This window comes from Pipra filicauda, unplaced genomic scaffold (assembly GCF_003945595.2).
Source record: "Pipra filicauda isolate LSUMZ 115617 unplaced genomic scaffold, ASM394559v2 scaffold534_size341627_pilon, whole genome shotgun sequence".
NCBI lineage: Eukaryota > Metazoa > Chordata > Aves > Passeriformes > Pipridae > Pipra > Pipra filicauda.
This window is the reverse complement of record NW_024104681.1, coordinates 326,223-340,537: the sequence shown is the minus strand read 5'-3', so window position 1 is coordinate 340,537 and position 14,315 is coordinate 326,223. Positions and strand designations below refer to the sequence as shown.

Sequence of the window (14,315 nt, the reverse complement as noted above, 5' to 3'; positions counted from 1 at the left end):
GTTGTTTTATTGTCCTTCTGTAAATACATGTCAAAGACTGTTGTTGTTCCATGGGCCCTTAGTATGTGCCCTCTCAGACCAGACCCCCCCCGTGTCCTGGGCTCATCCCCAGCCCTGGGGGCAGCAGGGCAGGGGGGGTTGTGCCGCTCTGCTGCGCTCTCAGGAGACCCCACCTGCAGTGCGGCCTCCAGCTCTGGGGTCCCCGACACAACAAGGCCAGGGAACTGCTGCAGCAAGGCCACACCAGGCCAACAAGGGGCTCAGGGACCTCGAGCACCTCCCCTCTGCACACAGGCTGGCAAAGTTGGGGCTCTTCAGCCTGGACAAGAGAAGGTTGTGTGGAGACCTGGGAGAAACCTTCCCGTCTGGGAAGGGGCCTCCAAGGAAGCCGGAGGGTGACTCTTGGTCAGCAACTGTAGTGACAGGACAAGGGGTTCAAACTGACAGAGGGGAGGGTCAGATTTGATGTTAGGAAAATATTGTTTCCTGTGAGGGTGGTGAGGCCCTGGCAGGGGCTGTGCAGAGAGGCTGTGGCTGCCCCATCCCTGGCAACATTCAAGGCTATGTTGGATGGGGCCCTGAGCAACCTGGTGTGGTGGAAGGCTGGACATGTTGGAACAAGATGATTTGTAGGGTCTGTCCCAAACCAAACCATTCAAGGATTCCATCATTCCATGATCTCCATCCCCACTGTGGAGTGGCCCTGGACCTCCTGTGACATCACAGCTGCCAGAGCTGTGCCCGTGTTCCATGTGGAACTGCCAGGGCCTGGCGACGAGCACAACGCAACCGTTCCCCTGCTGCCAGCGATCTGTCAGCAGCTCGCAGCGAACCCTTGTCACCTGGTCCAAGACCACCCTTCACCCTGCTCCCATTGGAGTGTTTTTAGGTGATCCCTGCTCTGTCCGTCAGTCCTGACTCTGCCTGCAGTCGGGTCTTGTGATCCATCCCAGCAGGATGGGCAACCTCCTCCCCGTGAAGGTACAGTGCCATTCCATGGAGGTGGGAACCCCCTGACTGCCCAGGAGGGCTGGAGCTCAGTGGGGCTGGGGTGGGACAGAGACCCCTCTCTGAGGTTGTTCTCCCTGCTGCAGGCTCAGAGAGACAGCGAAGAAGAGATGGAGGTGGACCCTCAGGCAGATATGGATGAGATGATGGATGTGGATGTTGAAGAGAGAGTTGAAGAGATGGAGGTGGAGATGGAAGCTGATGTGGAAGAGATGGAAGTAGATCAGGAAGATGAGGTGGAAGACATGATCTTGGGATAAGGACACAGCACCCTATCATCAGCAGGTGAGGCCCGTCCTGGCCGTGCCCTGCCCCGGGGACAGCGGGTCACCTGCCGCCAGGCTGGGGCTGGGCTGGGGGGCCCCGCTCAGGGACACCGTGCCCCGTGCCCTGGATTGTGGCGGCACAACCCCCAGCCCCGGCCTGCCCTGCGCCTGCTTTGGGCCCCACAAGCCCCGTGCCAGCGCCTGGGGCCCGGCTCCCATCCCCAGCCGGGCTCAGGCCTGGCGCCAGAGTCCCGCTGGGCCCAGCGTGGGCCAGGCTGGGGGCACAGGGAACGGCCAGCAGGGCCCGACTGCACTGACCGTGCCCTGGCTTTTCTTGCAGGACTGACGGACCTGCCGGCCATGGAATTGGCCACTCTGTACATATGTTGTCCAAGGTGCTTCCTGTTTTTTTGTACATATGTTCTACATTTTTGATATTTTAAGAAAATATCTGTTTCTGTAAAGAAGATAGTTTTTTTATTAATAAATAGATTGTTTTTATAAGAAGATAGTTTAATTAAGAAGATAATTTTTTATAAGAAGATAGTTTAAAGAAGAAGATTGTTTAAATAAGAAGATTGTTTAATTACGAAGATAGTTTTTTATAAGAAGATAGTTTAATTAAGATGATAGTTTTTTTAAGAAGACAGTTTTTTATTAAAAAGATAGTTGTTTTAATAAGAAGATAGCTGTTTTTAATAAGAAGATAGTTGTTTTTTAAGAAGATCGAAGACTTTTTTTTATTAGGAAGATTGTTGTTTCTATAAAGAAAATAGTTGCTTTTTAAAGAAGACTGTTGGTTTTTTAGAGAAGATTTTTGGTTTTACTGAGAAGATTCTTGATTATATAAAGATTTGATACTGTAAATCCATTCTGTATAGCTGTTTACTGTGTTGTTGTTTTATTGTCCTTGTGTAACTGCGTTGTCTGGGGGTGCTGGCACGGCCCCCCCGGGCCGGGGGTACCTGTGCCCAGAGGGGTCCCCCTTGGGAAGGTGGCGGCCCTGGGCACTGCTGGTGTTGCTGGGCTGGGGCAGAGCGGTGTCCCCAAGAGCAAAGCTGTCCCCAGCACACAGGGGGGTCTGACATGAGCGGCCCCTGCAGAGCTGCCCCAAAGCAGGCAGGAAAGCTCCTGCTGCCCTTCCTGCTGCAGCCAAAGGGACTGGTGGGGCGAGAGCCGGGATCAGGCCCCAGGGAGGCCAAATGCCAAGGGATGCCCCGAAGGCCATGGCAGCCTTGGGAATGGCTGGAGGCAGGATGTGGGGAGAAGGTTTTGGAACTGGAGGGGCTGATGTTTAAGGCTTTGAAGCTCCAAGCACTCCAGGCTTTGTTTCCCATCCCCATGGCATTGCCTTTGGCCGTGGAAGAGCCCAAAGGCCAGTGAGGGATCCTTGCCCTGCCCCGATTCCTGCTGCTGGCAGCGGGCACGGGCCCATGTCCCCCACTCGGGGGGACACGTGGAGTGGGCAGCACAGGCTGTGTTGGGGAGAACCCGGGGGCCTTTGGTGTGAGGGTGCTGGTGGTGGGGTGCCATGGGCCCCATGGGTGCAGGGTCCTGGAGGGGGTGCAGGGTGTGGGAGCCGTGGGTGCTGCAGAGAGTGCCGGGGGATGCGATGCTGGGAGGGGCAGGGCTGGGGGATCCTGGGGCTGTGGGAGCAGGGAGTGGGCAAGGGGGAGTTGCTGGATACTCATGAACCTCAGCTCAGCCCTTTTCTTGTTAGAAAAAAAGGGAGAAAAATACAAAGCTTTAAAGAAAGAGAAAATAAGTCTCTATTTGAGTATCAAGAATTCAGGGGTAGAAAATGATCCAGGTGTCCTCAGGTCCGTTGCAAAGAGCAAAAGACAGGGACAATCAATGCAGGTTCCTATTGGCTACGAAAGCCAGAGGACAGCTGGAGACAGAGTGTTCAGCAGGGCCTGGGGAGAGGAGAAGGGGCGATGGCTTCACACTGAAGGAGGTGGATTTAGGTTTGATTTGCTTTAGGGAGGTTTTATTTAGCAAGGAGGGTGTTGAGGCCCTGGCAAAGGTTGTGCAGAGAGGCTGAGGATGCCCCATCCCTGGGAACATTGAAGGCCCACTTGGACGGGGCCCTGAGCAACCTGGTGTGGTGGAAGGTTGACCAGGTTGGAACAAGATGATTTTTCGTGTCCCTGCCAAGCCAAACCATTCAAGGATTCCATCATTCCATAATCCCCATCCACCACTGCAGAGTGGCCCTGGACCTCCTGTGACATCACAGCTGCCAGAGCTGTGCCCGTGTTCCATGTGGAACTGCCAGGGCCCGGCGACGAGCACAACGCAGCCATTCCCCTGCTGCCAGCGAACCGTCAGCAGCTCCCAGGGAACGCTCGACAGGTGATCCCAAAAAGACTTGTCACTCCTGGACTCTCTCTGCTGTCTGGAGCTCAGCATCTATCCCAGCAGGATGGGCAACCTCCTCCCAGTCAAGGTACAGTGCCAATCCATGCAGGTGGGAAACCCCTGACTTCCCAGGAGGGCTGGAGCTCGGTGGGGCTGGTGTGGGACAGGGACCCCTCTCTGAGGTTGTGCTCCCTTACACAGACTGCCAGAGATACAGAGGAAGAGATGGACGTGGATCTTGTGTTGGATACCGAGGAGATGATGGAGGTGGACACACAAGAGTTTGAAGAAGAGATGGAAGTCGATGTGGTTGAGGAGATGGAGGACATGGATGTCGATGTGGAAGATGAGGAGGAGGACATGGTGCTGGGATGAGGACAGTCCCCCAGCAGCACGACAGGCACGTCCTGGCCATGCCCTGCCCCGGGGTCACCTGCTGGGTGTGCCAGGCTGGGGGCACAGGGAACACCCAGCAGGGCCCGACTGCACTGACCGTGCCCTTGCTTTTCTTCCAGGACTGACGGACCTGCTGGCCATGGAATTGGCCCCTCTGTACATATGTTATTCACTTTTTTCTGTAAATACGTTTTCTATTGTTCACTTTTTAAGAAGATTTTAGTTTGTATAGAGAAGATCGTTTAAGATAGATTTTTTATAAGAAGATAGTTTTTTGATAAGACAATAGCTTTTTTTAGAAGATAAGTTTTCTTTTAAAGAAGATAGATTTTTATTTAAGAAGATCGTTTTTTATGAAGATAGTTTTTTTAAGAAGATAAGGTTTCTTTTTAAGAAAATAGGTTTTTTTTAAGAAGATAGTTGTTTTGTTTAGAAGATAGTTGTTTTTATTAAGAAGATATTTTTATTTAGAAGAGAGTTGTTCATTAAGAAGATTGTTGTTTTTATTAAAGAGATGGTTGTTGATATTAAAATTGTTGTCATCAAGAAGACTGTTGTTTCTGTAAAGAAGAATGCTGGGTTTATAAGAAAATTCTGAAAATATCAATAAATTCTCTATACGTGTCTTATCTGTTGTCGTTTTATTGTAAATACATTTCAAAGACTGTTGTTGTTCCATGGGCCCTTAGAATGTGCCCTCTCAGCCCAGACCCCCCCGTGTCCTGGGCTCATCCCCAGTCCTGGGGGCAGCAGGGCAGGGGGGGTTCTGCTGCTCTGCTGCGCTCTCAGGAGGACCCAAACCTGCAGTGCGGCTCCAGCTCTGGGGTCCCCGACACAACAAGGCCAGGGAACTGCTGCAGCAAGGCCACACCAGGCCAGCAAGGGGCTCAGGGACCTCGAGCACCTCCCCTCTGCACACAGGCTGGCAAAGTTGGGGCTCTTCAGCCTGGACGAGAGAAGGTTGTGTGGAGACCTGGGAGAAACCTTCCCGTCTGGTAAGGGGCCTCCAAGGAAGCCAGAGGGTGACTCTTGGTCAGCAACTGTAGTGACAGGACAAGGGCTTCAAACTGACAGGGAGGAGGGTTAGATTTGATGTTAGGAAGATAATGGTTCCTGTGAGGGTGGTGAGGCCCTGGCAGGGGCTGTGCAGAGAGGCTGTGGCTGCCCCATCCCTGGGAACATTCAAGGCCCACTTGGCCGTGACCCTGAGCAACCTGGTCAGGTTGGAACAAGATGATTTTTAAGGTCCCTCCCAAACCAAACCTTTTAAGTATTCCATCATTCCATGATCCCCATCCCCACTGTGGAGTGACCCCACAACTCCTGTGACATCACAGCTGCCAGAGCTGTGCCCGTGTTCCATGTGGAACTGCCAGGGCCCGGCGACGAGCACAACGCAGCCATTCCCCTGCTGCCAGCGATCTGTGAGCAGCTCCCAGTGCACCCTCGTCAGGTGATCCCTGAGAGACCCGTGAGTCCTGGACTCAACCTACTGTCTGGAGTTCAGCAGCCATCCCAGCAGGATGGGCAACCTCCTCCCAGTCAAGGTACGGAGCCAATCCATGCAGGTGGGAAACCCCTGACTTCCCAGGAGGGCTGGAGCTCGGTGGGGCTGGTGTGGGACAGGGACCCCTCTCTGAGGTTGTGCTCCCTTACACAGACTGCCAGAGATACGGAGGAACAGATGGATATGGATGTTGTGGTGGATACTGAGGAGATGATGGAGGTGGACATCCAAGAGATGGAAGAAGAGATGGAAGTCGATGAGGTGGAGGAGATCGAGGAGATGGATGTGGACCATCAAGATGAGGAGGAGGACATGGTGCTGGGATGAGGACAGTCCCCCAGCAGCACGACAGGCACGTCCTGGCCATGCCCTGCCCCGGGGTCACCTGCTGGGTGGGCCAGGCTGGGGGCACAGGGAACACCCAGCAGGGCCCGACTGCACTGACCGTGCCCTTGCTTTTCTTCCAGGACTGACGGACCTGCCGGCCATGGCATCGGCCACCTGTACATATGTTTTTCACGTTTTTCTGTAAATATGTTTTATATTATTCACTTTTTAAGAAGATTGTAGTTTAGATAGAGAAGATAGTTTAAGAAGATAGATTTCTAATAAGAAGATAGTTTTTTCATAAGACAATAGCTTTTTTAAGAAGATAAGTTTTCTTTTAAAGAAGATAGACTTTTATTTAAGAAGATATTTTTTTATGAAGATAAGGTTTCTTTTTAAGAAGATAGTTTTTTATTAAGTAGATATTTTTATTTAGAAGATAGTTGTTTTTATTAAGAAGATATTTTTATTAAGAAGATAGTTGTTTTTCCAAGAAGATAATTGTTTTTATTAAGAAGATGGCTGTTGATATTAAGACTGTTGCCATCAAGAAGACTCTTGCTTCTGTAAAGAAGAATGCTGGATTTTTAAAAAAAATTCGGAAAAAGTCAATAAATTCTGTAGACGTCTCTGATATGTTTTTGTTTTATTGTCCTTCTGTAAATACATGTCAAAGATTATTGTTGTTCCATGGGCCCTTAGAATGTGCCCTCTCAGCCCAGACCCCCCCCCTGTCCTGGGCTCATCCCCAGCCCTGGGGGCAGCAGGGCAGGGGGGGTTGTGCCGCTCTGCTGCGCTCTCAGGAGACCCCACCTGCAGTGCAGCCTCCAGCTCTGGGGTCCCCGACACAACAAGGCCAGGGAACTGCTGCAGCAAGGCCACACCAGGCCACCAAGGGGCTCAGGGACCTCGAGCACCTCCCCTCTGCACACAGGCTGGCAAAGTTGGGGCTCTTCAGCCTGGAGAAGAGAAGGTTGTGTGGAGACCTGGGAGAAACCTTCCCGTCTGGGAAGGGGCCTCCAAGGAAGCCGGAGGGTGACTCTTGGTCAGCAACTGTAGTGACAGGACAAGGGGCCCAAACTGACAGACAAGAGGGTTAGATTTGATGTTAGGAAAATATTGTTTCCTGTGAGGGTGGTGAGGCCCTGGCAGGGGCTGTGCAGAGAGGCTGTGGCTGCCCCATCCCTGGCAACATTCAAGATCAACTTGGAAGGGGCCCTGAGCAACCTGGACAGGTTGGAATAAGATGATTTTAAGGTCCCTCCCAAGCCAAACCATTCAAGGATTCCATCATTCCATGATCCCCATCCCCACTGCTGAGCGGCCCCACAACTCCTGTGACATCACAGCTGCCAGAGCTGTGCCCGTGTTCCATGGGGAACTGCCAGGGCCCGGCGACGAGCACAACGCAGCCATTCCCCTGCTGCCAGCCAGCCCTGAGCAGCTCCCAGCGCACCCTCTGGCCCGACCACCTTTGGTTCCAAGAGTACCCTTCCCCCTGCTCCCTCTGGACTGTCCCCACCTGCTCCCTTGGACATCCGTCAGTGCTGACTCTGCCTGCAGTCTGGGTGTTGTGATCCATGCCAGCAGGATGTGCAGCCTTGTCCCAGTGAATGTCCAGTGCCAGTCCATGGAGGAGGGCACCAACTGACTGGCCAGGTGGGCTGGAGCTCAGTGGGGCTGGGGTGGGACAGGCCCCCCCTGTGAGGTTGTTCTCCCTGCTGCAGGCTGAGAGAGACAGCGAAGAGCCAACGGAAGTGGACACGGCGAGAGATCTAAAAGGCGATGTAGAGGAGATGGAGGTGGACACGCAAGAGGAAGAAGAGATGGACGTGGAAGAGGAAGGCGAGAAGGAGGAGGCCATGATCCTGGGATAAGGACACCCCGCCTCAGCAGCAGGTGAGGCCCGTCCTGGCCGTGCCCTGCCCCGGGGACAGCGGGTCACCTGCCGCCAGGCTGGGGCTGGCTGGGGGGCCCCGCTCAGGGACACGGTGCCCCGTGCCCTGGATTGTGGCGGCACAACCCCCAGCCCCGGCCTGCCCTGCGCCTGCTTTGGGCCACACAAGCCCCGTGCCAGCGCCTGGGGCCCGGCTCCCATCCCCAGCCGGGCTCAGGCCTGGCGCCAGAGTCCCGCTGGGCCCAGCGTGGGCCAGGCTGGGGGCACAGGGAACGGCCAGCAGGGCCCGACTGCACTGACCGTGCCCTGGCTTTTCTTGCAGGACTTACGGACGTGCCGGCCACGGAATCGGCCACTTGTATATATGTTCTCCATGTTGTTTCCTGGTTTTATACATATGATTCATATTTTTATATTTTAAGAAAATATTTGATTTTATGGAGAAGGTAGTTGTTTTCTCAAAAAGATAGTTTTATTAAGAAATAGGGTTTTTTTATAAAAAGATAGTTTTTTAATTAAGAAGATAGTTTTTTGTAAGAAGATTTTTTTTATTAAGATGATAGCTGTTTTTAATAAGAAGATAGTTGTTTTAAGAAAGTAGAAGACTTTTTTTTATTAAGAAGATTGTTGTTTCTATAAAGAAAATAGATGTTTTTATAAAGAAGACGATTGGTTTTATAAAGAAGATTTTTGTTTTTACTAAGAAGATTCTTGATTATATAAAGATTTGATACTGTAAATCCATTCTGTATAGCTGTTTACTGCGTTGTTGTTTTATTGTCCTTGTGTAACTGCGTTGTCTGGGGGTGCTGGCACGGCCCCCCCGGGCTGGGGGTACCTGTGCCCAGAGGGGTCCCCCTTGGGAAGGTGGCGGCCCTGGGCACTGCTGGTGTTGCTGGGCTGGGGCAGAGCGGTGTCCCCAAGAGCAAAGCTGTCCCCAGCACACAGGGGGGTCTGACATGAGCGGCCCCTGCAGAGCTGCCCCAAAGCAGGCAGGAAAGCTCCTGCTGCCCTTCCTGCTGCAGCCAAAGGGACTGGTGGGGCGAGAGCCGGGATCAGGCCCCAGGGAGGCCAAATGCCAAGGGATGCCCCGAAGGCCATGGCAGCCTTGGGAATGGCTGGAGGCAGGATGTGGGGAGAAGGTTTTGGAGCTGGAGGGGCTGCTGTTTAAGGCTTTGAAGCTCCAAGCAGTCTGGGCTTTGTTTCTCATCCCCATAGCACTGCCCTGGGCCGTGGAAGAGCCCAAAGGCCAGTGAGGGATCCTTGCCCTGCCCGGATTCCTGCTGCTGGCAGCGGGCACGGGCCCATGTCCCCCACTCGGGGGGACACGTGGAGTGGGCAGCACAGGCTGTGTTGGGGAGAACCCGGGGGCCTTTGGTGTGAGGGTGCTGGTGGTTGGGTGCCATGGGCCCCATGGGTGCAGGGTCCTGGAGGGGGTGCAGGGTGTGGGAGCCGTGGGTGCTGCAGAGAGTGCCGGGGGATGCGATGCTGGGAGGGGCAGGGCTGGGGGATCCCGGGACTGTGGGAGCAGGGAGTGGGCAAAGGGGAGTCCCCAGGTGATCCTGCCTTCTTTTTCCTGCAGACACGGGCCAGGTTTAACTCTCCCCTGCCAGAGCTGCCTTTTGCTTCCCCTGCAGCTCAGGAGGGAGCACCAAAGATTGCCTGGGTTGGATCTAGCTTTTCTCATCTGGGGACGTTCATTCTGCCACAGTGACTTGGTTTAAGGAACTCCCTCATACTGGGGTTCTGACAGAAACCCCAGGAGGAAAACTAAGCCAGCAGAGTGCCGGCCTTCACAGGCTCTCACTGCCAGCCCAGGGCACTGGCACAACACCCAGCTGTGCCCTCCCAGCCTGCAGGGTCCCCGCTCATCCAGCTGGGCTGCAGCCCCTTCCCCAGGGGTGGCACGTGTGCCTGCTGTCCTGGCACACACAGGGAAGGGGACAGAGCAATTGCTCCTGTCCTCGGGGCAGTCCCAGCTTGCCAGGGGCCGGAGGTGGTGCCCAGTCCCAGCTCCAGCCCGTGTGGGACAGGACAGCAGAGCTGAGGTGCAGGGGAGGGCAGGGCGGGCCTGGGGGGTGCAGGTGACTGAAGAAGTGTAACAGAAGAATAAGAATGTTTGACCTCTTCTCTTGCAGGCGTCTGGATTCCTGAGTAACTTCTGTGTTATGTGTCAATCCCTTTTCTAAGGACTTTCAGTGGGAGAGGGAGGGTCAAGTAACAAGGACAAAAGGGATCCATAGCAACTCTTCTGCTTTAAAGCTTTCCCCAAGGTACCTGTAAGCAGCTCTGAGGGTGGCACTGTGCAGTTCTAGAGTTTTGAAGTTTGTTGTAGAGCCCACAGCATGGTATAAGTTCTTTCTCCTGCTCCTGCTCAACAGCACAGTCTCCTCTTTTCTCCTTTGTGGCTCAGAGCATTGTTAGTTTGGCAGCTTCAGTCCAAGCCTGGAAGGATCTGCAATAGAGAAAGAGGTGTTTGCAGGTGACTTCTGTGCAGGTGAGAAAAACAGACAAATATTCTTGGGCAGTGCAAGGCAGTCTATGTTTTACAGATGCTGCTGGAGCTCTGTGCCCTCCTGGCTGCACGGGGCCCTGGGAGGTGTGAGTAGTGGGGGATGTGCTCTACAGGGTGAGCAGGGGATCCAGGGCCCTGCCAGCCCCACAGGTCCCACTGAGTGCATTCCAGGCAGGAGGCAAACATCTACGGCAAAGGCTCTTTTTGCCAGGAGAGCTGTGGGGTGGTGCTGCTCTCCTTTGGCATTCACCTGTTCTTCCTCTTCCCTTCATCATCACTCACCGTGTTCAATGAGGACACATCAGCTCCACCTGCTGTGAAGGTGCTCCAGCCTTGACCAGACACTCCCAGTTGTCTCTGAGGCCATGAGCAGTGCTGAAAGAGAAGCCACACAAGCAGCATGGTTTGCCCTGAGCCTCTGATTTCGGGGATTGACACCTCACAGCACACAGTATTATACTCCATTTTCATGGAAGTGAGTACTCTGTGCTCTGATGACTCCTATACACCCTGGTCCTTTCATTGCTGCCGCCACTGGTGGATTTGGGACACCAGATGGCGCAAGACAGGCACAGAAGGGAGGGAATAGGATGGAGTGAAGAAGGAGGAACTGGAAAAAAGGAGAGTACAAAACCTGACAGAGTCCATGAAACAGTAACAGGATTTTATTCACGTTATACACCCTGTGACTGTTTCATTTACTGTAGGAGTTCAAACAGGGAAGTTCTGGGTTGTAAATTTATGTATCTCACTGGCACTGAAAAGCTGAAACTCAGGGGAAAGAAACCCGCTGTTTTAAAAATAAGAATATGACATTTCTTCAGAACTGTATTTCAAATAAGACTGGGCTTGCTGGCATGGCTGTGAAGTGCTGCAGATGTCAAGAGCAGGAGAAAACATCAGCCTAAGCCTCTGTGTAACACAGGTGAGATATTCACACAGGTGCATCACTGACCTTAGAAAATGCAGCACTATGCCCAATACTCTGACAAAGCACCCCGTGCACATCTTAAAGTGGTACTCAGAGAGAAAGAAATCATTCATTGTTGTATTCTGTACCTCAGGTAGCCCTTGCCTGTAAACTGCAATGATTTCATTTTCCCACAGACTTACATATTGCACATATAAATTCAGTTCTGCCTGTGAAGCACAGTGATATTGTGGTGGTGGCCTTCAGGAGACCCTGGTTAGGAAACCAACATTGTTTTACCCTGCTTGGTTAGGAGTGAAGGAGAATCCCCATGGTGAAGGATGCAGATGAAAGAGGAGGTGTGTGCCAGCCAGCACAAGCCATTCAGTGCAGAGGGACACACAGCATCTGATGATCCGGTTAGATCATACCTTGGGAAATGCCACAAGGTGCCTAATGAAGACACTGGTGGTGCATCACTGGTGTCTTCTAAGTGAAGTGTTTTGCTCTGTAGCCTCACCTTGCGAGGGCCCAACCAGCAGACGAAGGTTGCAGGATCCCTTTTCCATGCTCATGGAACTCAGCCTAGCAGGGGTCTCGTGTGGGATAGAGCCCCTGTTGTTCGTGCCTTGAATTGGCTTGAATTGAGTGCTGTTACAGGCAGCAAACATACACTCAGAGGACTCAGAAACGTGGTCCAGCTCATGCCACAAGTGAACTCCCTGCCTTCAGCGTCGACTCTGAGACATGCACAGTTTCGTGGTGGCAGTGCTGGGTAAATGGTTTGGTTCAATGGTCTTAGAGGGCTTTTCCAGCCTTAATGATTGCATGTATTGTCTCGTGTTTGCACAAAGTCCTTCCCAACGTGATTTCCCATTATATTCTTGCACAGAATGACACCACTGGGGATCCAGTTCAGTGTCTCAGTCCACAACAACGTTTATATTACTGTAGGAAGCATTTGCATTCTGATGATTAGACCATTTGCCTCAGTGATATTAAATCTGACACATTCCAGATTTATGCAGGTGACTTTCTCCTCCCCTGCCCTCCCAAAAGTCTCCTGCACTCTGCCAGCAAACTGCCCGACAGAGGGCAGAGGAAGCCTTCCTTTGGCTTCCCTGGGAATGAGGACGAGCAACATTCCAATAAGAGGTTGGTATGATCGAGCTGGTGCCTTTTGGGAGGAGGACAGTTAGTCCAAGGGTTAAAAGGAGACTGTATTTTTGTTGCAAGCACACTAGAAATCATTTACTTGTGATCATGCACTGTGCACACCCAGTGCAGGCAGGAACTGAAGCAAGAGCCAGAAGATAACAAATAAACTACTGTGAAGGGAAAATTGGACTAATTTTATTACCTCTTGCCTCTTATTTCCCTTGTACCCTCAACAGGAGGAGAAACACCAGGTTTTGTTCCTTGTAGGAACCCTGGGGCCAGCCTGTTACACAAGAGGCTCGTTCAGTCCATGGGAGCCCGAGGCTTGGGGTTGGTGGTAAGTCAAGTGCATCATCTTCTCCTCCCTCTCCAGCTGTAGCAAACGTGTGCATAACATGAGCTGAGGGCCAAGCCCTGGGCCTCGCAGAGCGAGTTTAACCAAGTAAATTCTCCCTTAATCCGTTCTGGGAAATCATGAGCACTGCACCTGGTATGTTAATGGCATGTGATGGGACTGGTACAGCCACCTTCCAGCACCTCACTCTTACTCACCCTAAGGTTGCAGTTCAGTGCACACAGAGTATAAGAAAGGCTGGATAAAAGAAATCAAATGAATGAGCAAGATCACTACTCAGCCAGGGATGTTCAAAGCCTGGACTGTTAGTCCAAGACCAGAGGCTTTGTTCAGAGCTCACAAGTGTAAAGCTGCAGCTCCAAGGGACCAACTTAGTGAAACTTGACCTCTCACTCGAAAGGATTGATAGCTTGGGTGGGGTTTTCTTTGCAGTGGAGGACATCGATCCTAGTACAAGGTGCTACATAAGGTAAAGAAGGTACAGACCCCTGAAGCTGATAATGGCTTTTAAAGAATTATTAATAGAAACCAGCTTTATTTGACTTTGGATCAAGCTCAGGCACTTAAATCATTCCTCCTCCCTTTGTATTAGTTTTGACATCACGTGGCTTTTTATCAGCACCTGTTCTGCTCTGAAACACCAGCTGATTTATACCAGAGCAATTTGCAAGGAGGCAAACCACTCAGGAGGTGAGTCAGCCTCTGGATGGAGGTTATACACAACTGTTTAAGTGCGGGAGGTGATCAGGATGGGACGGGAACAAACCTGGGTCTAAACAAGAGCTGTCTCTGCTAACCTCTCCGTGTCAAAACCTCTTCTCCAAAAGCCTGGCAAAAGCAGGCATCCAACTGACACTGAGCATGTGTTCCCATCCTTTGTGAGTCCTTGGTGCACCATCCAGAGGGTAAAGCTGTAACTGGGATCCAAGTGGTGCCCGTGGCACCCTGCACATCTGCCTCACCAAGGTCTCTGTGGAGGCGAGAGCTGGACAGAGCCATCAGTTAAGAACTGCACGGTTGTTTCACCTCTCCCAGCACCAGCATGTCGTGTCTTCTGCTGAAAACTCCCCAGCACATTTCTGGTATCGTGTTTTTCACTCCCAGCAAAAAATAATCTTCAGCCTTTTGCGTGGGGAAGAGAGGAACAATTTTCTCAGTAGCTTCTCCTTCCTTTAAAATATCTACATATCTTGGTTGTGTCATTTCCGTTCCCAAGACACCTAATCACTCCCTCCCACTTCTCTGATTATGCACTGCAGAGCAATTGAGTAATCAGATACTTAATTAAATAGCCACACGTCTTTGTTATACCCTTTAATTAGATTACTTGGAAATAATAATAGCTTCTCACCAACCTGAAGGGTTCGTTAATTCCTTCTGCAGATAACAGGAAGTAATTTATCTTTTCCTACTGATATTTTTCTAAATCCCAAGTCAAATGAATCAATTCTGATTTAAAGTCAATTAGAAAGAGATGCACTCTGACACTACACTGGTATCTTCATGAGTGGAGTAATGAATTCAGACTCTCATAACAAGGCAGCGCGACAAAATTTCTCCTTTCAGAGATGACAATTTCAGGACAAGAAGTCTGATTATAAAATATAAAGCACTT

General features: G+C 51.7%; 1 long non-coding RNA gene across 1 annotated transcript; it reads left to right on the top strand.

The window, feature by feature from the left end:
• Positions 1-850: 850 nt before the first annotated feature.
• Positions 851-1,625, top strand: LOC113986261. Its single transcript, XR_003540121.2, has 3 exons — positions 851-981; positions 1,095-1,293; positions 1,615-1,625. It is a non-coding gene; the product is annotated as an uncharacterized LOC113986261 (long non-coding RNA).
• The last annotated feature ends 12,690 nt before the right edge of the window (positions 1,626-14,315 follow it).